Source organism: Pinus tabuliformis, chromosome X, assembly GCF_031772625.1.
Source record: "Pinus tabuliformis cultivar Carrire ecotype Pingquan chromosome X, CPIR1, whole genome shotgun sequence".
Taxonomy (NCBI): domain Eukaryota; kingdom Viridiplantae; phylum Streptophyta; class Pinopsida; order Pinales; family Pinaceae; genus Pinus; species Pinus tabuliformis.
The window spans coordinates 256,573,784-256,600,522 of record NC_142308.1 but is presented as its reverse complement, the minus strand read 5'-3'; the positions used below and the strand labels follow the sequence as shown (position 1 = coordinate 256,600,522).

General features: G+C 37.0%; 1 pseudogene; it reads right to left on the bottom strand.

Annotated features, from left to right (window-relative positions):
• Positions 1-1,702: 1,702 nt before the first annotated feature.
• LOC149139348 (auxin response factor 22-like) lies at positions 1,703-2,436 on the bottom strand (annotated as a pseudogene).
• Between the last annotated feature and the right edge of the window lie 24,303 nt (positions 2,437-26,739).

The following is a 26,739-nucleotide window of genomic DNA, read 5'->3' as shown; positions in this document are numbered from 1 at the left end:
GTAAGGTTATTCCGGTTTTCGGGTATGGCACTATTATTTCAACTTTGAACTCTCATTATTATATACATCATAGTTTTTCGTCATCTTGCATGGTCTATTGGTCTTTTGTTGTTGAGTACTAGAAATACTAGTTTCTTTCTAATGGGATTCCACAGTTTATAGGTATATAGAGGAAGAAGACCTTATGAGGTTCTTGAAAAAGAGTGAGGTGGAACCAATATTTCCCCAATTTGAAGGATCAATTGAGACTTTAAAGATAAAAAAATATGCTTTAATGAATTCAGTGGTATGCATATTTAACTCTGATTTTTAGCCCCTATACTTTTCTCCATTGTAATGTATGCTTTAGGGTTTAAATCATCTGTAATTGATGGAAGCTTTGAAATCTCTGGTGAAGCCTGTAATCCTATGTTATGATCAGAATAGATTCCTACCTATACATCCATTATGTTGACAGATTAAGATTCCTCATTCATTGTACCAAAGTTTCTTTTGAAATTAGATCTAGATTTAATTAATTTGGTTGCAGCAGGTACAGTTGGTAAATGTCTTTTCTAAGAGGTTGAACTTTCACTCATGGAAATATTAGAAGATTGTGACCTTATCAATTTACAATCATGTGAGGATTCATTTTTTTATTCAAAAACATTTGGACTCAAAACAAGGTTCCTAAATGACAACGCTTGGTATATAGACTGAGCCAGGAGTCTCACTATCATCTGCATCCAGGTTTACATTATTTGTGGAAAAAAGAGGTGAACTCTAGCTTATACTATAACAATATCCAATTGTAGAGATATTTAATTTCAAAACCAATAGCCATGGTTGATAATGCAGCCAATTTATCATCTCTTTATTTTTCACCAAAGCCAATTTACTATCTCATAAGTTCAGACAACACTTGAATTTCAAACATTTGAAAAATCATAACCCAAAGGTATAGGAGGCTAGAGAAAAGTTCGAAGAAATAAACTAAAAAGTTAAAATACTACCTCTAGATTAGCTTTTGTTAAAAGAAATATTATGTAGTTGTTGTTGTTTTATTTATATTTCATAACAACCCTAAGGCTAAAAAATTAGTAGGTTAAGATCCAAGAAACCTCCAAGAAAAAGTTGAAACTTTGAGTTGCATTGATTGCCCCACTGTAGTAAATTTTTACAAGAAGAGATTTTTGCATCCAAGAAAATAAAATCAACCATGTTCAAGTAGAACATGTAAACAAGAATATCAAAAAGTGTGAAATGCCATTGATTCCATATAGAAATGATTAAAAAAATGAAAAGATTTTCTAAGAATTTGAAATTATTTTCATATTGCATTTTGAATATGACAATCTTTGTTTTCCTTCCTTCCTTCCATTTTTCTTATTTGTTGCACATAATGGTAGTCTTTCATATTTTTTTTTCAATCACATCAACTAAAAGGATTATAAGCCACCTTCTTAAAGCCATATTAACTTAGATTTTGGAAATTGAACAAATTTGACCATGTTCAGTGAAATGTAATGATTACAAATCAACTTATTAGGTATCCAATGATTTTATATTCCCCACACAAGAGCTTTCATTATAAACGATATGCAATACAAAGCATGATAGATCCTCAAAAAAGGCCTTATGTTTAAACTAAACCTAGCCCTTTACCCACTTTCTTGATTGTTGCTACCTTTATTGTACTATGTTCAAGCATTTACCCCTCAAACTAAATAGATTTCGGGCTAGGAAGATAGAATACATACTTGTATGGTTCATCTCCAGCATGCCTCACAGATCTGCCCAAACCTTTGTAGAGGACACGATTTGACAACTCTGATTCCTCAATTCCAAACATCTTTGCCACCGTGTCATAGAGTTGATCATATGTACAAAACAATGAAGGGTCAAGAGTTCGACCAACTTCTTCAGTCTTTTTGAATACTTTACAATGAATGATGTTGTCTTCAAATGTATTTTCTTGTTTATCCTTCGCCAGCTTTAGAGTTGAAGTCTGATTCTTAAACCATTGAAGACTTTCGATACCCTTGCTTCCTGCAAAATCTAGGCTCTCCCCATTGGAAATTCGTAACACATAATTTTCAGATAATTTGGTCCCATCTCTCCCGCCTATGATCAATTTTTGCACCCTTTCTAAAGCTTCTTGATTTCCATTACTTGGGGTGTTACTAGTTATCCCTGGTGAACCATTCTCAGTAAACATGTGAAAAGCTACCCCATCTGAGGAGCTCAATCTGGATTGCTGTTGATTGTAAGATTTAGGAGATGGTGTTTTTTGTATTGGCTTCCCAAATAGCAGAAAGGATGAGCCTTTTGTGGTTGAGCTACTACCCGACCCACTACTTGTTTCTGTTCATTTTGTGATGAATTTCCTGCTGTCAAGAATGAAGAAGGGCTACTCTGCATACCAGAGCCATCATTCCATGGAGAATTTCCATTAGGTCAGTTTTTACATGGACTATTTGCACAAATTTCAGTTGTAGTGATTGCTTCCATTGGCACCATGCATTTAAGTCGAGTAAATGTTTTGAATTTATTTGACAGGATACAACAAATTCTCAAACAATATTGTGTCAACCGCTTGATGGGTTTCTTATGAAAAATAACGCCAGTGATAGAGGCCCACAAGAAGTTTTTCCCTGCATAGCTTTGTCAGATAATAATGCTTATCTAATTTCAACATCTAGTGGTCAAGTGTCCTTGTTTAAGATGAAGACATTTGAGTTGAGGTATTATTTTATTAGCAGATAGTCTGATTGCATTTATTTCTTGTTTTCTTTAGTGAATAATCTTGTCATGTTCTTTTTATATATGACCAACAAAACAAAATGACATTTTGTAATAATCAGAAGACTGTTTGGAATTTTGTAATTGTAGCTTTGAGTCAATGGAAAAATAATTGTAATTAGTTGGCTCATAGCCATATCTGTTAGGGATTTTTAGTTCACAATGTCTTGTTTTCAAATTTTGTCCTTGATCAAGTTGTTCGAGTTCAAGTTACACATTTTCATTCCCTTGTAATGGAAAATTTTCGGTTGGCTGATTTGTAGTTTCAGGAAGATTCTCTACTTGCTGATTTTCATCTCCAATAGTGTGATCTATAGCGCAATTTGCAACAAGAGAATTTTCCTCATCTTCTTATTCTGCAGAAAGTTAAGTGTGATTTTCACCATCTTTTGCAAGAGAATTTGTGGAAGACGTAGAAGAAATGGTTGACTCGAACTACTCAGCAAAGTGGAAAACCCTTTGAAAAGAGACATCTATAGAAATGTGATCAAATATCCAATATACCTTCACATTTTCATAGTGACCAACAAAAAAAAGAAATTGGTTCATCTCCAAAGATTTGCAGTTGTCATCTAGACTTAAGGCGCATGCTTTACCACCAAATACTCATAAAGAAGAAACATTGGGCTTAACATGTGTCACGGTTGGGGATTTATCCACATTTTATTTTTGTAATGGTATTTTGAATTGGGTTGGCTGTGGTTTAAGAGTAAAATAGTGGGAGTCTCTCATAGTTAGGTGAGATCCCATCCTTTTCATATTGGGAAATGAGGTGTTCTAATGCTCTATAAAATGATGTATCAGTTGCTAGATGGACATCATAATTACTATAACAACCTGGAAATGTAAGTGGAGATACAACAAGTTTCATCCTTAGAATAATTTTTTATGCAATGAGTTGATTAATTCTCAATTCTTTGAACTCAAGGCCATTTATAACAAGCTAGTATCAAGTTCTAAACCTGTGATGGTCATCTCTAAGCAGTGAACATTCATAGAGCTTGGGCACTCGCAACAGTTTTCCTACGGTATGATAATGAGTTGATCGATATAATTTGGTGATACAGTTCTTCTCAGTGCCGAATGTTGAAATGTGGGATGAAGTTTTCTAAATTCTAGAGGTCTCTCTATAATGTCAAATAATGTATTGAGCTAGAATCATATGAACTAGGTACTCAACCTGGGTTTTTGTCTAACTAATCATGGATTAGATGGTCTTAGCTAGATTTATGAAAAAAAATTAAGCAACTTGACATTAAATACCATTTTTTGCCCAAGGTAATCTATATCAAGTTTGATGGTTCAATTACAAATCAAATTCCACTGTTATGCTGACATATAAAAATGTGGAAAGCTAATAGTTGCATCCCTTTTTGAGGTTATATGTTGTACCATTCATTTTTATCCCATGTATTGTAATTATAGGTCATACAATTTATTGTATCCAGTTAGTTAATGGCATTTCCCAACAATATTTGAAGATTTGTGAGTAACAATGCTACCTGTGTGTGAAAATGCAAATTTAAGTGGATTGTAGTTTCTCTATATTCAAATACCCAATCAATTTCAACATGTGCCTTGCTGGTTGATCCAATTAGTACTATATTAGATTTCTCTTCCTTTGGTATAATGATTATTAATTTTTTTCAGAGTGTATGTGAAGTCCAAGTATGCCTCAATTTTGTCATGTTTCATCGTTTTCTAAGATGAGATTTGATGTATGTAAAATGGGACTTTTAAATGAGTTCCATGTGATTTTTTTCCCTTCAGAGGAAGGGATTCAAGATAGACTATGTGCATTTTGAGTCATTTTTTATATCAATTCTAACATGTTGTCACAATTATGTTTTTGTGATCAAGAGTATAGAATTTTTAGGGTGGTGTTCTATGTGCACTAAAATTCTTGAGGAGTCCAGCACTATGTATGGGGTTTTGTTTTCAAGATATGTTCTTCTAAAGTAAGGAATATTTCAAAGGCTTTCTATAGTATGCAAAAGACTAGGTTGTTGCACTTTCTATTGGTCATGTCTCTCTTGAATTCTAGCTTTAAAAAATGTCATCACACATCTACTAACCATTGTGATACTTCACATTTTATTATCTCTTAAACTAGAAAAGGGAAAACATGTGACAATAGTCAATAAATCATTTCCAATAAGTAATTCACATAACTTAAGTCACAATGACCACTAAGAACAATGCAATGGACCAATATTTATTGGTCCATTGCATAAATTTTTTATTTCTTTCTTTTATACTACTCTTTCATATGCTACTTCCTTACATTGTTTCCTTTGCAACATGTGGTGCAATTTCTAGTTAATTATAGCCATTTTTTAACATATTTTTCTAAGTAGATTTCTATTTTGAATAGTGAAGTTACTTTTTATACTTGCTATGTTAAATGGAATGGGAAGAAAATCAACTTTTATATTTTGATCCTTTTGTGTTTTAAAAACATACTAGAGTTGTTATACACATTATTGTTTTAATGTATGAAGCATGCATCCATGTTTTCACTATATAAAATACACATCCAAACTTCATAACATATACAATGCACATCAATGTATATCATAAATGTGGTGTGCCAATGTGTATTATTGATTTAATTTTCTAGTGTTTTCAATATATAAAATGTCCATGAAGGTGATTAGAAAAATAGTTTTTATAGACTATCGATATGTTCAATTATTTGATCATTTCTTTTCATAATAAAAAAATTAATCATATACAATCACATAATGTTATTACAAATTATTCTTGCAATAATTATAATAGTATTCTAAATAGCATTAAATTCAATGTGATTGGTGTAACATAATAGCAATTGCTATAAACATTATCATTGTTAAACTTTTTAAAGTAAATTTGTTATTTTTTTAATCTCCCACTAATATCCAAAAATGTGATATTTCATGAGTTTAGAATAAATCATGTAATTATATTGCATGAAATAATTTATAAAAAATATATAATTATAAGATAAACTATTTATTTAATTGATAATAATTAGTAAATAATTAAAATATCTATTAATTTATAATAGAAAAAATAAAATAAAATATTTTTTTATTTATAATAATTAATAACTAAATACAATATTTATTAAATTTACCATAACTAAATAAAAAATAAAAATGTTAAAAAACACCTAATAAAAACATATCTATAAATGATAAACAAAATATATATTTAACTCAAATAAAATAAGATCAGATAAAATAGAAAGAACTTTCTTATCTTACATTAATATATTGAATTAGACCTTATTATTTTTAGAATGAAGTTCATGTAAAATAGAATACATTTATTTTAATGTCCTTTGTATTTTAGTGAGGGTTGGTTGTTTTAATTTAGTTAATGATATAATTTAATGGGTTTATGATGTTATAAAAAATAACACAGAAAAAATTATTAGTTTCTATTTATATATAAATGTATTTGTTATATTAATGAATTTTAAACACTAGAATATAAAAGTTTAAAAAAAAAACCAATTTTATAATAAAAAAAATTATAAATGTAATAAAATCTAAAAATTAAAATATTTAAATGTATTAAAAGATGCATTTATAATGAAAATGAATTTTATCTTGAAAATTAAAATCTGTAAATACATATGAATAATTAATAAATTTATTATGTATAATTGCTTATCAATTGTATCTCAAATGTATTAAAAGATGCATCCAAATTGAAGATGAATTTAAGTTGAGATGAATGCCTTCAACGCTCACAATTTGGATGGTCACACCTTTAACAAACATTAAGATACCAACATGAAATTATATTTCAATCTCGCAAATATGTAGAGAGAGAGCATGTTTCCTTGCGAGAAGAAGGATAGTCGAACACTTATAACCAAAGTTTTTTAAAAAAAAAACTACTTTGCATAAGCCAAAAATAAAAATAAAAATTACTATTTATAGATTAGATAACCACAATGCATTAGATAACCACAATGCAATGATGAGTAGATAAGGTATGGAACTTACAGTTGTGAAACTTGATGATTAAAAGGAAATGTAATCATCAAGTCATGTTATCTCTATAACACTTTTTCTTAAAAATCGACTAGATTTATTATATTGTATCAAGAGGTGCTCTCCATATAGATGTTGTAATGTAATGTCATGTAAATATTTAAAAAATAAATAAAAACTTCAAATTGAAATAATAAAAACAGAAATTCTACTATATTATTATTATTTTTTGTTAGGTAAATTTGACTTGGTCAAGTTACTAATGATTTTTGAGCTCTAGGTTTATAGTAACCCATGGTATTCATGTGGAATATAGTCTATTTAAAGGGGAATTAAAATGGCCTAAATCCATCTTAACTCTGAATCTACCAAGCTTCGAGAGGGGTCAAATATTCTCAAGAATATTTGATCCCTCTCGGCGCTTGGTAGATCCTGAATTAAGATGGATCTAAACTATTTTTTAAAAAAATTTAACATTACTTCATGTTTTCTTGGTTTGTTTTAGCATTAATATGTGTGAATATATATTCAATATTTAAGATGTAAGATGAAACTCAAGCTAGAACATTTTGAAAAAATAATTCTAAAACATTAAAAGGTGTCTCTTAGCAACATGAGCTAAAACCCTTTACATGCTTAGTGTTTATGTATTTCAATCCATTGCCAAATTTTACCAACCAATTATGCCATAACATTAGTGTATAGATTGTAAATGTTAAAAACACTATAGTTATGAAGACCACAAAAATTGACCACCATTCCTTAATCCTAGTCATTACAACTTCTTTAAAATTGTGTCAGCAATTTTCATTAAATAAAGCAATAGAATCACAAATAAGACTCAATTTCTTTTAGTAACAAGAATGGTTGCAGAGCAGCAAATCCCTGCCCATAGAACAAGAGGTAGTGGACTTTTCCAAACTAGCAATTTACAATGTTTGAAAGTGTGAGTTTCTACCATCTCACCCATAATGTTTAAAAAAAAAAAAAAAATATTACAGAATGTTAAAACAGGCTTCCAGAATTCAATTTTGCAGAAAGCATGGAGGCCTCTAATAATATTTTTGAAGTTGGAAAAGTAGTTAAAATGTTTGGTGATTCTGTTCTGTGTAATTCTAAAGGCCCATTCCAGCAAATTACTCCATTGTTTTGCATAATTCTAAAGGTCCATCCAAGCAAAATTACTCCATCCCCTCTAAACAAGCTGACTATTGCCACAGATCCCCTGTAAACAAGCTGATTATTGCCACGGGTACTCTGCATTTAAAACTAATCAGATAAAATCTGAGAATGTTAAAACAGGCTTATTCAGTAGAGAGATAAGCTTAGGGTGTTATGGTTGATATGAACCTATCATATATATTAGGTGATAATCGTGATATGCTATAGGAGCTTAGTTGTGTGATTGATTACAGAGAATACGTGATATGGTTACATGCTTACCCAATTAGCTCCTTCACTGGTTGCTGCTGACTTAGTTGTGGGGTAATTATGGATTGAAGCAAGGCGAAGTTGTACCTCCATTAACAGATTTATTGCGCTAATCATGCTAGCCAGATCAGATCACTAACAGGTCCACATCCATAGCCGAGAGGAAGTAAAATCAGAATTGTTGGTAAATAAATTATATAATTCTAGTTTCAATACATTCTCAGATCTCGATTTCTCCATGTTTCTCTATGTTTTCCAGCATGGATTCAGCACCTGGGCATGGATAGGATACTCAACTAGGCCAATTGTCTTTTCTATTCTACTACGCTAGCTTGGATGCTAGGCTGTTGGTTGAGCTACTTGCTAAGAAAACATAGGCATATATTAGGACAGTGAATATGTCATATGTCTACTAATATGTCAATACAGTAGGCAGAAGGAAAATAGATGAAGAGCTTCATGGCATTAAATTCCATCTTTATTAACATAGCAAGATTTCTTGCTTGCTGAAGTGGTAAATTTTATATTTTGCCACCGAAACAAATATATAGGTACAAGACAATTTCTTCTTAAATATATTACTGTGTAACTTGTTACCTCTCGGTAGAGATGGATTCCAGCAAAGACAAAGACATAAGTGAAATGCTTAGCAAAAATGCCAAAGGTAGAAGATCTCCATAATGAATAATAGTCATTGTTACAATGTAGAAATATAAACAACAAGATTGGCTATGTATTGTTTTTTAAATTTTTAATTGTTATATATATATATATATATATATATATATATATATATATATATATATATATATATATATATATATATATATATATATATATATATATATATATATATATATATATATATCTAATTTATTTGTCTAAAATAATAAATATATGGACAAAACATTTGAATGACATGTGGGCTTGGATGTGTTATCACCCCAAGAAACTCACCTAGGTTGTATATCAGTGATGCTTGGGAACCTTACAGACTCAACAAAATGTTAGATAAATTGATGGATGAATGAAACAATTGCTGCATATTCAAGCCAGATAACCACTTCTACTATGATTGACCCTAGACATGGGTGAACACCCCTAGAATACAAGGCTTTAGACCACCAATTACTCACAGTTTTAGAGACAATGTGATGATAGAGAACATTGATCACACCAGCAGATGCACACGACCCTGTGATGGCCAACTGCAACCAGTTGAAAGGTATGTAAATCTGTTTGCTAATACACAGATAGGATGACAGCTCTCTGGCATTAAAACAACAGAAACCTACAAGCAAATTCAATGATACATGCTAAATCCTAACACAGAGGTGGGATGACAGCCCCTCTAATGCTAAATATTAATAGCACATGAAATAATGCAGAACAGGCACAGCCTAGAACAAAGGAGAAGCAGTGGAGAGTGAGCAATCAATAGCAAAAGAAGCTTGTATTAGCTCGAAATCCAAACCAGAAGCTGCAGGTTACAAAGTAGTTACAGTCTCCAGAAGTTGAATCTTGCGACCAAATGATATTCATCAACCCAATTACATTGTTTTTCTGGGTATATATAGAATCTATTTACAAAATATCTCTGCTAGCCTATGCATGGAGGTGTCTTAATGGATCACCAACCACATTTACAAACTGTTATGGGCCTCGGATACATTCTGACTATTTTAATTAACAAATTTGGCATTCTCTGATATTTTGGTGTCCTCTCTGAGTATATGGGATATAATGTGTACAATGCTCCATAACTTATTTATATCTTGATCTGCTTGAAGCCGTCCTTCCTGTCCTTGACTGAGTTATCTTTGAATGCAAGCAGCTGAGGAATTAATGTGCACAGAAAGCCAGATCATCTCTTGCTTCTTCTCGCACCCAAAATTAGCCAAAAAACACAGCAATATACATCAAGAATGGATGAATGGCCAAGGAGGAACACTAGTCGTTGGATGGCAAAAAGGATAGCCAAGATCTGTTTGGAATGGCTTACTAGGAGTATACGGGAGCAGAGCATCGCGGAACGTCAGATCATACATATGGATAGACGAGATTAGTCTATGGAGGGTATCAGGAGATGGACGATTGTGTTAAATGAGGGTTGTCAGATCATAATCGGGGAGATCCAATGGCTAACGGGCGACAGAGATGCGAACACATTAATCAGTGGGGGAAGGGTATAGCGGCGGTAAGCAGTTTCCCCGCACCGCTTACCCGGGCTCGACAGTTTTCATACAAGCGGGTGCGATGCAATAATATTACGCCGTGTGGCAAATGCAATGGCGGGGAAACCACTTTCCCCGAAAACTTATGGGTGTGCAGGTCTGCGGAGTGGGGTTTGCGAATATTTTTGGATCACATGGGAAGCGCAATCGGATGGCGGAGAAAAGTGAAAGGTTAATGCACTCGTTTAAAGTTTGATGTGACAGGCGAGGGGTGGGCTATAAAGCTTAGGTTTATGATTTTTTAATTATATGCACGGTTATAAAAGGTTAGGGCCTTAGTGCCAGGGTTTAAACAAAATGTATTAATACGGGGTTTTATAGGTTAAAAATAAAAAGAAGCCCGGGAGGTAAAAAAGGGTTTAAAAAGGTTATCGGGCCTTTTTATAAAGGGTAACGGGGTAAAGGGGTTTAAAGTGAAATAAGGAGGATTTATGAGAAATGAGGAAACAAAGGTATGGGGAGTTATAAGGGCATAATAAAAATGAAGGAGAAGGATGAAATGAACAACTACAACTCCTGTGCAACCCAAACCAGCATTGTCTGACCTATTTTAACCCATGAAATGTTACAAACTGTAGCAAAGCTAACACTGGCTCCTTCTAGAGATGAGATCCTCCCTGTGAGGTCTCAAGAACCTACAGACCACTGCCTTTCCAGCTGAAAACACATTAACCAAAATTCCTAGTGTTCCATTGGGCATGGAGTCTACTTTTTCTGTAAAACTGATAAAACAGCATATTTACAACTTTTAAGGTCAACATAAACATTCAGAAACCGCCCATTAACTAGGCCATCAAAAACTGCTTCTCCCCCCATACTTTTCAGTGTGAAGGTGTTATTCCCTTGAACCTATGAAATGACGAAAGGCCCTGTCCAAAAAGCATCAAATTTCCCATGATTTCCTTTCTTTTCCTTCAATGCATCCCATTTCAAAACCAAGTCACCAATCTGAAAATTATTTGTGTTTTCCTTTTTGTCAAAGGCTTCCTTGACCTTTCTCTGATGTGCTGCAACCTTTTCCACCAGTTGTTCTCTAATTTGATGTACCTCTGCTAAATCAATGATTCTTCTTGCCATGTATTCTTCCTCATTTTTCTCTTCTTGAAGGAACTTTGCCACAGGGAGAGTTAACTGAATTGGGAATACAGCCTCAGTGCCATACACCAGTTTGAATGGAGAACTCCCTGTGGATTTCTTGATGGTCACTCTGTCAGCCCACAGTGCATATTTGAGTTTTGAATCCCAATTCTTTTTATTGTCCCCTAACAGCTTTTTAATTATCCTGATCAGAATTTTATTAGAGGATTCTGCTAGACCATTTCCCTATGGATAATATGAAGTGCAATGGATAAGTTTGATACTCATTGAATCACACATTTCCACTAGTTTTTTTTCCCTGAAAGCTGTTGCATTATCAGTGATTAGTTTCTGTGGACAACCAAATCTGCTAAAAATATTTTCTGTTAAAAACTTCATGACCACATTATGATCAGCCTTCCTTGTAGGTATTGCTTCAATCCACTTTGTGAAATAATCACTGGCTACTAATATCCAACTGTGCTGGCCACTGGAATGTGGATTGTTTTCACCAATGAAATCCAAACCCCACTACTAAAAAGGTCCTTTTGCTTGAATTGGTTTTAGGGGCAGGGATTTCAACTGCTACTTTCCTTCAAATCTTTGGCACCTGTCACAAGATTTAACAAAAACAAATACATCAGAAAATAAAGTGGGCCAATAGTACCCAGCTCTGAGAATTTTGTGGGCTATAGTTTTCCAATAATGATGCCCTCCACACATGCTGGAATGAAACTGCTGCATGACTTCAACTGACTATTCCTTGTCCAGACATCTCAACAATATTCCAGTTGGATCCCTCCAGTAGAGCAGATTTTCAATGATACAATATTTTGCTGCTCTAAGTTTCAAAGTTCTAGCTTGATTTGTATTTAAGCCTGAAGGGATTTCTAGCTTCAACAAGAAATCAATTATTGCAGAATACCAACCACACGAAGCTAGATTCTCAGCCAGTGACTGTTCTTTCACCGTTTCAATTGTTTCCTCTTCTTCTGCCTGACCATTTTCTGCCATCATGCATAGGAAGTCAATGTCTAAAGACCTGCAATTTTCTTCAGCCAACAACTTGGCAAGACCCTGACCTCTGACCAGCTTTGTGGGCTTCAGCTCAATATTAAATTCTATCATTTTTGCAATCCACTTTTCCCTTCTTCCATCAACATCAGGTTGAGTTAAGACCTCTTTTATTGCAGCAGAAGGCACATATGCAATTATTTTTGAATGCGAGATATAAATTCTGAAAGCCTTTAAGGATTTAATAAGAGAATATGCCTATTTTTCTATAATATCATACCTTAGTTCAGAATCCCTCAAGTTCTTGCTGAAAAATGCCACTAGATGTTATGAACCTTCTTCATCTTGCTGCAATAAAACTGTTGCAATAGTATCTTCAGAGGCAAAAGAAAATATGTGGAACTCCTTGCTATAGTCTGGACTTATTAATGTGGGAGCCTCCATAATAGCCTCTTTGATGGAATCAAATGATTTTCTTATTGTTTCAGTCCGTTTTACCTCTGATCCTTTCTTCAACATGGAGGTCACATGCTTCACTAGTTCAGCAAAATTTGGGATAAACCTCCTTACAAAATTTATTTTGCCCAGAAAGGATTGGACATCCTTCTTTGATCTTGGGACAGACAAAGTCTGTATGGCTTTTACTCTTTCTGGGTCAATCTGAACACCTGCAGCAGACACAATATGTCCTAACAGCTTGCCTTCATTTAAAGCAGATTGAGATTTTTTAGGATTGACTAAAATTCCAAACCTCCTGCACTTCAAGAATACTTTTCTTAAATGCTGCAAATGATTTTGATGGTTGTTGGAATAAACTATTATATCATCAAGGTAGATAAACACAAATTTGTCCTTCTCTCCCACAAATGCTATATCCATAGCTCTTTCAAAGGTGGCTCCAGCATTCATCAATCCAAATGACATTTTGGCATACATAAAAGTGCCCCAAGGAGTGGTAAATGCAGTCTTTTCTTGATCATTTGGGTGCACAGCAATCTGATTAAAGCCTGAAAATCCATCCAAGAAAGACATCACCTTAGCTCCTGAGACGTTTTGCAGCAAATGCTCCATCTTCGAAAGAGGATAGTTATCTTTCTTGGAACATTTGTTTAGATTTTTGAAATCAACACATAGTCTGATTTCTCCACTCTTCTTCCTCACCACCACTAGATTAGCTACCCATTTAGAATATCTGAGAGGCACAATAATCTTGGCAGTCAGCAACTTTTTAATTTCTTTCTCAATCAGTGGAAGAAGCATGGGATTTATTGGTCTCAGCTTCTGTTTGAATGGTATAGTGTCTTTTTGTAGAGGTATTTTATGCTGAATTATGTTCTTGTCATATGTTTTCAAATCACTATACTCCTAGGCAAACACATCAGTAAATTGCCTCAATAAATTGCAGTACTCAGCACTTTGATCAGCAAAAAAATGAGTGGACAAATTCACATATTTAGGCTAACCTGGACTTCCTATATTATGCTTATAGACTAAAAATTGGTCTTCTTTTTTGGCAGCTTTGTAAGGCACATCATTTTGGTCAAACAGTGTTTCAAGAGGAATTAGGCCCTTAAGAATATGGTTACTAGGAAGCTGGACAATGCTATTTTTACCAAATTTATTTCTAAGATGGGACTGGGGGTTTTCTTCCAAGGCATCATTTTCTTGATCAATTTGCATTTCTGAAAATTCATCAATGACTTGAAGGAATCTATTCAACTCATCATCATCATTAAAAACTTTCCAATGGTGGACATTGTCAGGCAAGGATGGTCTGTACTTCATTTGCACTTCATAAACTAGTTTGGGAGGCATGGGAGGTATAAATAGACTAGCAGACACAGCAAGGGAATCAGCAAGCTGATTTTGACTTCTAGGAATGTATGAAATATAGAGAAAATCAAAAGAGTCTCTGATTCTCCATACCTCATCTCTGTATGCTTTCAGCCTTGGGTGCTTTACCTGAAATGTTTTATTTACTTGCTGTATAATCAGATCAGCATCTCCAAATACCTTTATCCTCTTGATTCCTCTGTCTTTTGCTGCATTAAGGCCCAACAACAGTGCTTCATATTTTGCTATATTGTTTGTGACTTTGAAAACCAGCTTAAAAGACAGCTGAATGTTTTCTTTCTCTGGAGAGACTAGCACCACCCCTGCTCCTGCAGTCTCCCTGGAACATGCTCCATCAAAGAACATCTCCCAAATCTGACTTCCTTGCTCTTCCTTGGCCTGAACTGTTGGTTTTCTGATCTGCATTACGGCCTTCTAAGATTCTTCTATTTGGAGAATACATGCTCCAAAATCAGTGTCCACTACATATATAGGATGATTTGTAGGATTCTTCTCATCACTGATGATATATGCCAATTGTGCTTCTCTGTACAATCTCCTACTTTCTCCTCCAAACACTAGGACAGTGGCATAAGATAAATCATTCTGTAATGTCCCACCTAGTCTCTTAATCCACCCTCTGGACAGCAGCATGCCAAACTTAGGAGGGACATCTGCTACCACAATATCCATCATCATACTCTTCATGGGCAGTTGAGTTAAGGTAATGGCCAGGTCCTTAATTAATCCAAGACATTTCACCTTCCTTGAATCAAAAGAAAATAAATCATGATAGGGTCTAGTGATATCAAGGCCCAACTCTTCCATGACAGCTTTAGGCATCAAATTGTGACCGGCCCCTGTGTCTAGCAGGCAGTTGTGGAGGATTTTATCATGAATGGTCAATGAGACATAAAAAGATGGAGAATTATTATCAGCAGGCTCAATCATGGGGCTGAGCACAATGGCAGGTTTGTCATCTTGCAAATTAACAGAGTCAGTGGAGGTTTGTTTGGTTTCTAGCTCAAGGGCTTCAAGGATAGGCTTCCTAAATAGTTCACTCTTCACCAACTCAACCAGAGGCACAGATATTTTCAATTTCTGAACTTCTGACTCAAATCTGAAAGAAGAAGATGACTTATCAGAACTTTTTACCTCTTGAACTGGAGCTTTGAGGATGACTGGATCAGCTGCTGGTCTTCTCTGCTTGATATTCTGAGATTCTGTTTGAACGGCAGCTCTTTGGGCAGGATTTTCCTTGGCATTATTTGCATTGGATCTCAGATTATATCTATGTTGGTCACTGATTTGTAGAACAGTGCCTATGTCCCACTCCTGACTGTTTTGTTCTTGCAGTAAAGATTGTTCATACTCAGCCATTGTTAAAAATGCAGTGCTGCCTTTATCTTCTATGCAGTGAATTTCATCCTCATCTTCTTCAAATTGTTCCTCCTCCATGACTACATTCTGAAAGGGAGCTTTAACTTCTGTTCATCCTTTGTTTCTTCACCCCTCTGCATAATTTGTAACTGCTCATTTTCTCTTCTAAATGGATTGGGGTTTATTGGAGTAAATGTGTTCTGCTGCCTTGTTTTCCCTTAGTTCTGCTCAACCTTTAGCTTAGAAATTTCAGCAGCCAACGACTCTATCATCTTAGTCATTTTGTCCAATTTAGGCTCTGAAGATGATGCGGAAGAAGTAGAAGCCTGACTTCTCTGTCTTCTCCTGTCAGCATGACCTTTGAGCTTTTCTACTGCCATAATATTGGACTCTACTTCTAAGGCTGCATCCTGCATGTCTGCCAGCGTAGCACATCTCCTTTCTCTCAATAACAGGCAGAAATCAGAGTCAAAAGCATTGGCATAAGTGAGTTTGGCAGAGGTAGGAGTAGGCTTTACCTCAGCTGGTATCTTACTATACATTCTATTGAATATTTTATTAAAATCGGGTATTGATTCACCATTTTCCCTCTTCAAGCTACCAAACTCTGTGTGGTAATACAGCGAGTCCTTTTTAACTCCCCATTGTTTCAAAAATGCATCATCTAATGCTTCAATATCAATTATTGATCTGTGGGGTAATTCTGTAAACCACTTCCTAGCCTCTCCATCAAGGCTCTGGACAAAAAATCTCATCCACACATCATTTTCACTTATATCTAAATTATCAGCATAACTGTAAAAAGCTTCAAGGTGTTCTTCTGTTGTTACTCCCTCTGTACCAGTGAATTTAGGCATATATTTCTGATATTCTCCCACAGGCATAGGATTTAAAGGGACAAGCAATACCAACGGTCCATATCTGGCAGCTACAATTCTTTTATCCTCGTAGGTGCTTGCTGTCCTGCCATGATTGGAATAGTTGGAAGACTACTAGCAGATTGAATAGTAGGGAGTAATGTGATGGATGACAGAGATAAAGGGATGTCTTGGAGTGAATGGGAAGCTTTCTTTGGACTAAGATTCAAAGAGGAACTAACTATACAAGGGGCTGAACCAATCTCTGAAGACTTTTCCTTATTAACAGTGTTGGGCTCTAAATCTTCAAACTATAAATCTTCAGCAATAACTTTATCTTTCAGAGATGAATTAGATTTCTTAGGCTTACCTGATCCTGATGCCCTTTTCTATGAAGCTTTCTTCGATTTAACAATCTTCTTAGGTTCAGGCACTGGTTCAACTAGTGATTTCTGAGGATTTCTTCGAGTATGTCTCACAAACTGAGCCAGAACTTCAATGTGGAGTCGCCAAATGATGGTCTTCCTCCAATGGAGTTCCCAAACAGATGATTACAACTGGAAACTATGTTCAAACCTTGTCTGTCATCAAAGTTTGAAGCTGTGTCATTCTCCCAGGGAAGTTGAGCTTCAATTCCCCTCTCCCCGGCAACGGCGCCAATTAATGTTATCACCCCAAGAAACTCACCTAGGTTGTATATCAGTGATGCTTGGGAACATTACAGACTCAACAAAATGTTGGATAAATGGATGGATGAATGAAACAAATGCTACATATTCAAGCCAGATAACCATTTCTACTATGATTGACCCCAGACATGGGTGAACACCCCCAGAATACAAGGCTTTATACCACCAATTACTCACAGTTTTAGAGACAATGTGATGCTGGAGAACATTGATCACACCGGCAGATGCACAGGACCCTATGATGGCCAGCTGCAACCAGTTAAATGTTGGCATTATGTTTTCTGGTATGACTGTATGTTATAGATGTTGTACTTGATGGCAACTCCAGTGGCAAGGCTCTCTGTTTGTTGAAAATTAAGAAAGACGCAGGAAACCAGTTCAGGAGGTGCGTACCCGCAGGTACACCATGCAGGGTCCGCGTCCAGCGACACTGGCCAGCCGTTCAGGGGGTGCGTCCACCCAGTGCACACATTTCAAGGCAGAGAAAAAGCATGTGGGGGTTTCTTGTGTGGTATCTAGCCGACGGTTTTGTGTTTCTATGGTGTCGGCTCGTGGTATTGTTCCATGTTTTGGGGAGGAGCTTGCCTATATAAAGCAAAGGAGTTCATTTGGATTGTGCATTGTCTTTGCTTGAATATCTTATTTGGTGAGATCTAGTCCAGATCTAAGAGGGCGAATCTTCTAATGGACTGTGATCTCTATGGCGCATGATCAGATCTGTAGATCTGACTGGTTGGGTTAGTCTTGAAGTCTTCATATCATTTATATCTGAAGGGACGCAGGTTCAGTGGAAGAAAAGTGCGCCGGGACGCAGGTACTGTAAAGGGCAAGTGCGCCGAGACGCATCACAGTAGAGAGAGACCTGCGTGGGGATGCAGGGCGATCGAGGTTCAGGTGCGTCTCTGAAGCAGAAGGACGCGGCGCGATAGTGTTTTCAGGCGCGTCTCTGTAGTGAAAGACGCGGCGCGATAGTATCTTTGGGTGCGTCCCTGAAGCAACAGAACGCAGAGCAGTCAAAGGAACAGTGCGTGGGCACGCAGCGGAGCAGAGGGATATCTGCGTGTGGACGCAGAGTAGCAGAAGGTTAACGGCGTCTGGTCGCAGGCCACAGAAAGAAAATCTGCGTCTCTGTTTTAAAGATGTTCTGTTGATTGAATTTCTCTATTGATAAGGTGTTCTGGGTTAGTTCTGTTGTTGTTGATCTGATATCTGTAGTGATCTATATCTATTATGTACTTGTTGATTATCTTATGCTTTATGAAAAGAAGTAGGGGGTTGTAGCTCCCTTCCAGGAGTAGACTGGAAAACGAGAGAGAGAGAGAGTTGTAGCTCTCTGCAGGTTGCAGCCTGCGTACTGGTAAAGGACTGCACCAGTACAAAATCATTGTAAAAGAAGTTTCTAAATTGAAAGAAGATAGAGACATATTGCAGCAGGTGGTTTTCACCCACATTGGGTTTCCACCTTACATCTTGTGTTCTTTGGTGTGACTATCTGTTTTTCATGCTCATTATTTTATGGTACTGACATGCTAAAATAATTCAAGGATCAAATAAGGAAGATTTATTTAATTGCTAGATAATACTGATTCACCCCCCCCCCCCCCCCTCTCAGTATTATTTCCAACAATTGGTATCAGAGCAGGTCCTTTGATAGAAGCTTGATCACTTGAAGGTAGATCGTTCATCATGAGCAACTACGAGAGAGAAGCATCAATCAGGCCACCGATTTTTGATGGGACAAACTTCAATTATTGGAAGGTAAGAGTTACTGCATATCTTCAATCTCTTGGTACAGAAGTTTGGGACATTGTAGAAACAGGCTATGCTTTTCCTTCAGCTACTCCTACAGATCCAGCTGAGAAAAAGAAGTATGAAACAAACGCAAAAGCAGTCAGTACTCTATTAGGAAGTATATCCCAAACAGAATTCATGAAGGTAATGCACTTCAAATCAGCAAAAGAGATATGGGACAAAATGGTCACGAACTATGAAGGAGATGAACAGGTAAAACAAGCTAAACTTCAAACTCTCAGGATTCAATATGAGACTCTCAAGATGTATAATGATGAAAGTGTTGCTAATTATTTTCTTCGGGTAGATGAGATTGTTAATTGTATGAAAAATTTGGGTGAAGAAATAAAAGAGGCTATAGTAGTTCAAAAGATTCTAAGATCATTATCCCCCAAGTTTGAATCTAAAGTATCTGCAATAGAAGAAAAGGAAAATCTCCGTGTTCTCACTATGTCTCAGCTACATGGAATTCTAACTGCTTATGAAATGAGAAAGGGAGGTCCATCAGATAGAAGGGAAGCTGCTTTTAAGGCATCAGGCAAAGAAGATTACTATGAAGCAAGCCATGTTCCAGAAGAAGAGGAAGAAGAATCAAATTTTGTCAGAAATCTTCAAAGGGGTTCTGGAAGGTTCAGAGGTAAGCTACCTTTCAAATGCTTTGCTTGTGGAAGAGTAGGTCATTATGCTGCAAAATGTCCTTATAAGGATAAAGGAAAGGAACCTGCTAGATGGAACAAGAAACAAAGTGCAAATAAGAAAAGCTACTACACCCATGATGATAGTGATGGTTTATCAAACAGTGATGAAGATGAACAAGGTAATAAATATAAGTTGTTAATGGCATTTGAAGATGATGATTATGAGGACGCTGTAGATGTGAATAACCTCTATGATGAAATTACTAGACTCAAGAGATGTATAGAAGAAAAGAATGTGATCATTGATACTCTACAATTTCAAATTGATGAAAAAGAAAAACATCTTGAAAAACTAGAAGGTGAAATTGTTGGTCTCAGAAAAGAAATTGAGAAAACAAAAGCTATTAATCTTAAGTTTGTCAAAGGATCTTAAACTTTGGATGAGATTATCAATGTGCAGCGGTCTCCTCTAAAAAAGACAGGTTTGGGTTACAATGGAGAAACCTCTCAAGCATCCACCTCAAAAAGTTATCTTGATGCAGCAAGAAGAAATGAGCAGAAGAAAAATGAAGATAATCAGGTAAAGCAGGGACAAAATACAAACAGAAACTATCAGGGGCAATCCATCTTAAGGGTGAACAAAAGCTACAACCAGCCACAGGTAAAATCTTCTCAGTTTGGTTCAAGAATAGATGAAAATAGAAATTACAATCAGTTGGCAGGTAGATTCAATAACCGCAGAAGCTTCTTCAATGGACAATGCTTTTCTTGCCATAATTTTGGTCACAAAGCAGCTCAATGTGTTGCATATAAAACAATCATGACTAGGGAAGCTCAAAAACAAAGAAGTATGACAGGGATGACAAAAAGGACCTATAACAACTTTTCGGTTCTTGAAAATGAAGTCGAATGTTCTATTTGCAATAACTTTGGTCATGAAGAATCTGAATGCAGGAGCAGGTTTCAGCAGAAAAAGGAGCAAGCCTCAAGCACCAAAACATGGAGAATAAAGGAACCTCAAACAGAAAGATGTGGAATAGCATTTTATGCAGAGGGACAGGAAAATCTATGGTACATTGACAGTGGATGTTCGAAGCATATGACAGGTGATAAAGAAAAACTCGAATCTTATTCTGTTCTAGAAAAAGGAAAGAAAGTCTCTTTTGGAAACGATACTCCTGCAACTATAAAAGGAAAAGGCATTGCGCAGTTAAAAGGAAAGGTCAAGGCTGGAAATGTTTTGTATGTTGATGGATTGAAGCATAATCTTCTAAGTGTCAGCCAGATGTGTGATCAAAGGACCGAGGTTATTTTCAGATCGAATGGATGTCTTGTTCGTGATCTTGATACAGGTAAAACAGTACTCAAAGGCAAAAGAACTCCAAATAATCTGTACATATTTGAAGAAGGACAACAACAATGCTATCTGAGCAAGGATGAAGAGCACTGGTTATGGCATCGAAGGTTGGGACATCTAAGCTTCTCACAAATAAGGAAAGCATGCAAATATCAGGCAGTTCGCGATCTTCCAGATATCAAAATTCCTGACAACACCATATGCAGATCATGTCAGTTTGGAAAACAAACCAGGACTAACTTTCCAGAGAAGGAAGGATCAGCTAGCATGCCTCTTGATCTAGTACATACAGATACATGTGGTCCTTTTAGGAAAAGAACACCTAGAGGAGAGGAATACTTGATATTATTTATTGACAATTTCTCCAGGTTTGTCTGGTTAGGACTTATGAAGCACAAAGATGAAGCTTTCGAAAAATTCAAATCCTTCAAAGCCTTGGTTGAAAATGAATCAGGTCACAAAATTAAGTGCCTCAGATCCGACAGAGGTGGGGAATTTACTTCAAATGAATTTTTCGATTTCTGTGATGAACATGGCATAAGGAGAGAATTCTCTACAGCTAGAACTCCTCAGCAAAATGGAGTTGTTGAAAGAATGAACAGAACAATCCAACAAATGGCTCGTGCTATGCTTGATGAATCAGGAACTCCCGCAACTTTCTGGGGTGAAGCTGCACATGCTGCGGTTATTATTCTCAATAAGAAAAATGTCCGGGTAAACAGCACTCAAACTCCTCATGAGCTCTGGAGTGGTAAAACTCCTTCGGTAAAGCATTTCAAAATCTTTGGGAGCAAATGCTATATCAAGAATACTGATGAGCAGCTTGGCAAACTTGAACCTAGAGCAGATGAAGGCATTCTTCTTGGTTACTCTCCACATAGCAAAGCATACAAGTGCTACAATAAAAGACTTGGCAGAATTGTTGACAGCATTGATGTGGTGGTTGATGAGAAGGGATACATTCCTAGGCAAGTACATCGGGAAGATATCGAAGAAGATGAAGGCTACCCTCAAAGACAGAATGATGAACAAGAAGGACCTCAAGAAGAACCTGAAGAAGAACCAGAGGAGCAGACAAGAATAGAAGAGAAAACTCCATCCAGATATGTTCAGAAGAATCATCCAGAATCTCAGATTGTGGGGCAGAAAGAAGCAGGTGTACAAACAAGAAGAACAATTGCAGAAGCCTCAAGCTATTTGGCATTACTATCCTCTACTGAACCACAAAATGTGAAAGAAGCATGCAAAGATGAATGTTGGGTAAAAGCAATGGATGAAGAACTTGAGCAAATCGAAAAGAACAACACTTGGGAGCTGGTTCCTAGACCAAAGGATAAGAATGTTATCGGAACAAAATGGGTCTTCAAAAATAAATTGAATGAAAATGGAGAAGTAATTAGAAACAAAGCCAGACTTGTTTGTAAAGGGTATGCGCAGCAAGAAGGAATAGACTTTGAAGAAACTTTTGCTCCTGTTGCAAGACTTGAGGCCATCCGAATGTTCCTTGCTCTCTCAAGTTTTCAAAACTTCAAAGTATTTCAAATGGACGTGAAATCAGCCTTTCTGAATGGAGACTTGGAAGAAGAAGTGTACATTGAACAGCCAGATGGGTTCATTCTTGGAAATGATCCAAATCTTGTATGCCGATTGAAAAAGGCTCTCTATGGTCTCAAACAAGCTCCAAGGGCTTGGTACTACCGGTTGGACAAATATCTTCATCAACAAGGTTTTTCAAAAGGTTCAGCAGATAGCAATCTGTATATAAAAGTTGAAAATGACAAATTGCTAATACTTGTTGTGTATGTAGATGACATTATTTTTGGCAGCAATGAAGAAGCTATGAGTCAAAGTTTTGCCTCGGTCATGCAGAAAGAATTTGAAATGTCCTTGCTAGGAGAACTGACATATTTCCTTGGTTTGCAAATCCAACAAAAGGAAGGAGGAATCTTTTTATCTCAAACCAAGTATCTCAAACAGATTTTGAAGAAATATGGCATGGAAGATGCTAAACCAGTATGTACACCCATGGTCACAGGATGTAGTCTCAGTGCAAATGATGAATCTGCAGCAGTACATCAACCAACCTACAGATCTATGATTGGAAGTTTACTATATTTGACAGGTACCCGACCGGACATCATGCATGCAGTTGGAATAGTTGGAAGATTTCAGGCAAATCCGAAGGAGACTCATCTTCAGGCAGTAAAGAGAATCTTCAAATATCTTCAAGGGACTCAAAATTATGGCTTATGGTATCCTAGAGATACAGATATTTCTCTTCATGCTTATACAGATGCAGATTGGGCCGGAAGCGTGGATGACAGGAAAAGCACAAGTGGTGGTGCGTTCTTTATGGGTTCCAGACTGGTATCTTGGTTCAGCAAGAAACAGAGTTCGATCGCCTTGTCTACAGCTGAAGCGGAATATGTTGCTGCTGCATCTTGTTGCACCCAACTTCTTTGGATGATGCAGACTTTGCAGGATTTTCAAATCACTTGTACACCACCAATCCCCATCTTATGTGATAATACAAGTGCAATCAGCATCTCAAAGAACCCTGTTATGCATTCAAAAACCAAGCACATACCAATCAAGTATCATTTTCTCCGGGAACAAGTGCTTGAACAGAAAGTCAAGTTGGAGTATGTTCCTTCCAAGGAACAAGTTGCTGATATTCTCACCAAACCATTGCCCAGGGACACGTTTGAATACCTCAGGCAAAAGCTGGGGGTTGTTGATGCATCATCTTATTGTTGAACATCTTCTTATTGGTGGTACAGGCTCAGGGGGAGCACATAATGCATTGTTGGCATTATGGAGAAGGAGATCTTGGAAATAGCTGCAATATGTCTCTATCTCTTTCATGGTGGATCTCTGATTATTTGTTGCAGATCTGGAGGAGCATGAGCTTAGGGGGAGCATACCCTTTGCCCTTGATGTCAAAGGGAGAGAATGAAGCTGAAGTTTGTAAGGTTGCCATCAAGTCCAAAGGGGGAGATTGTTGGCATTATGTTTTCTGGTATGACTGTATGTTACAGATGTTGTACTTGATGGCAACTCCAGTGGCAAGGCTCTCTGTTTGTTGAAAATTAAGAAAGACGCAGGAAACCAGTTCAGGAGGTGCGTACCCGCAGGTACACCATGCAGGGTCCGCGTCCAGCGACGCTGGCCAGCCGTTCAGGGGGTGCGTCCACCCAGTGCACACATTTCAAGGCAGAGAAAAAGCATGTGGGGGTTTCTTGTGTGGTATCTAGCCGACGGTTTTGTGTTTCTATGGTGTCGGCTCGTGGTATTGTTCCATGTTTTGGGGAGGAGCTTGCCTATATAAAGCAAAGGAGTTCATTTGGATTGTGCATTGTCTTTGGTTGAACATCTTATTTGGTGAGATCTAGTCCAGATCTAAGAGGGCGAATCTTCTAATGGACTGTGATCTCTATGGTGCATGATCAGATCTGTAGATCTGACTGGTTGGGTTAGTCTTGAAGTCTTCATATCATTTATATCTGAAGGGACGCAGGTTCAGTGGAAGAAAAGTGCGCCGGGACGCAGGTACTGTAAAGGGCAAGTGCGCCGAGACGCAGCACAGTAGAGAGAGACCTGCGTGGGGACGCAGGGCGATCGAGGTTCAGGTGCGTCTCTGAAGCAGAAGGACGCGGCGCGATAGTGTTTTCAGGCGCGTCTCTGTAGTGAAAGACGTGGCGCGATAGTATCTTTGGGTGCGTCCCTGAAGCAACAGAATGCAGAGCAGTCAAAGGAACAGTGCGTGGGCACGCAGCGGAGCAGAGGGATATCTGCGTGTGGACGCAGAGTAGCAGAAGGTTAACGGCGTCTGGTCGCAGGCCACAGAAAGAAAATCTGCGTCTCTGTTTTAAAGATGTTCTGTTGATTGAATTTCTCTATTGATAAGGTGTTCTGGGTTAGTTTTGTTGTTGTTGATCTGATATCTGTAGTGATCTATATCTGTTATGTACTTGTTGATTATCTTATGCTTTATGAAAAGAAGTAGGGGGTTGTAGCTCCCTTCCAGGAGTAGACTGGAAAACGAGAGAGAGAGAGAGTTGTAGCTCTCTGCAGGTTGCAGCCTGCGTACTGGTAAAGGACTGCACCAGTACAAAATCATTGTAAAAGAAGTTTCTAAATTGAAAGAAGATAGAGACATATTGCAGCAGGTGGTTTTCACCCACATTGGGTTTCCACCTTACATCTTGTGTTCTTTGGTGTGACTATCTGTTTTTCATGCTCATTATTTTATGGTACTGACATGTTAAAATAATTCAAGGATCAAATAAGGAAGATTTATTTAATTGCTAGATAATACTAATTCACCCCCCCCCCCCCTCTCAGTATTATTTCCAACATTAAAAGGTCTGTAAATCTATTTTCTAATACACAGATAGGATGACAGCTCTCTGGCATTAAAACAACAGAAACCTACAAGCAAATTCAATGATACATGCTAAATCCTAACACAGAGGTGGGATGACAGCCCCTCTAATGCTAAATATTAACAGCACATGAAATAATGCAGAATAGGCATAGCCTGGAACATAGGAGAAGCAGTGGAGAGTGAGAAATCAACAGCAAAAGAAGCTTGTATTAGCTAGAAATGTAGACCAGAAGCTGCAGGTTACAAAGTAGTTACAGTCTCTAGAAGTTGAAGCTTGCAACCAAATGATATTCATCAACCCAATTATATTGTTTTCCTAGGTATATATAGAATCTGTTTACAAAATATCTTTGCTAGGCTATGCGTGGAGATGTCTTAATGGATCACCAACCATATTTACAAACTGTTTTGGGCCTCTGATACATTCTAACTGTTTTAATTAACAAATTCAGCATTCTCTGATATTTTGGTGTCCTTTCTGAGTATATGGGATATAATGTGTACAATGCTCCATAACTGATTTATATCTTGATCCGCTTGAAGCCGTCCTTCCTGTCCTTGACCGTGTTGTCTTTGAATGCAGGTAGCTGAGGAATTAATGTGCACAGAAAGCTAGATCATCTCTTGCTTCTTCTCGCACCCAAAATTGGCCAAAAAACACAGCAATATACATCAAGAATGGACGAATGGCCGAGGAGGAACACTGGCCATTGGATGGCAAAAAGGACGGCCAAGATCTATTTGGAATGGCTTACCAGGAGTATACGGGAGCGGAGCATCGCGGAACGTCAGATCATACATATGGACAGACGAGATTAGTCTATGGAGGGTATCGAGAGATGGACGATTGTGTTAAATGAGGGCTATCGGATCATAATCGGGGAGATCCAACGGCTGACGGGCAAAAGAGATGCGAACACATTAATCAGCGGGGGAAAGGTACGACGGTGGTAAGCGGTTTCCCCACACCGCTTACCCGGGCTCGGCAATTTTCGTACCAGTAGGTGCGATGCAATAATATTACGCCACGTGGCAGATGCGATGGCGGGGAAACCACTTTCCCCGAAAACTAACGGGTGTGCAAGTCTGCGGAGCGAGGTTTGCGAATATCGTTGGATCACATGGGGAGCACAATCGGATGGCGGAGAAAAGTGAAAGTTTAATGCACTCGTTTAAAGTTTGATGTGACAGGCGAGGGGCAGGCTATAAAGCTTAGGTTTATGATTTTTTAATTATATGCGCGGTTATAAAAGGTTAGTGCCTTAGTGTCAGGGTTTAAAAAAT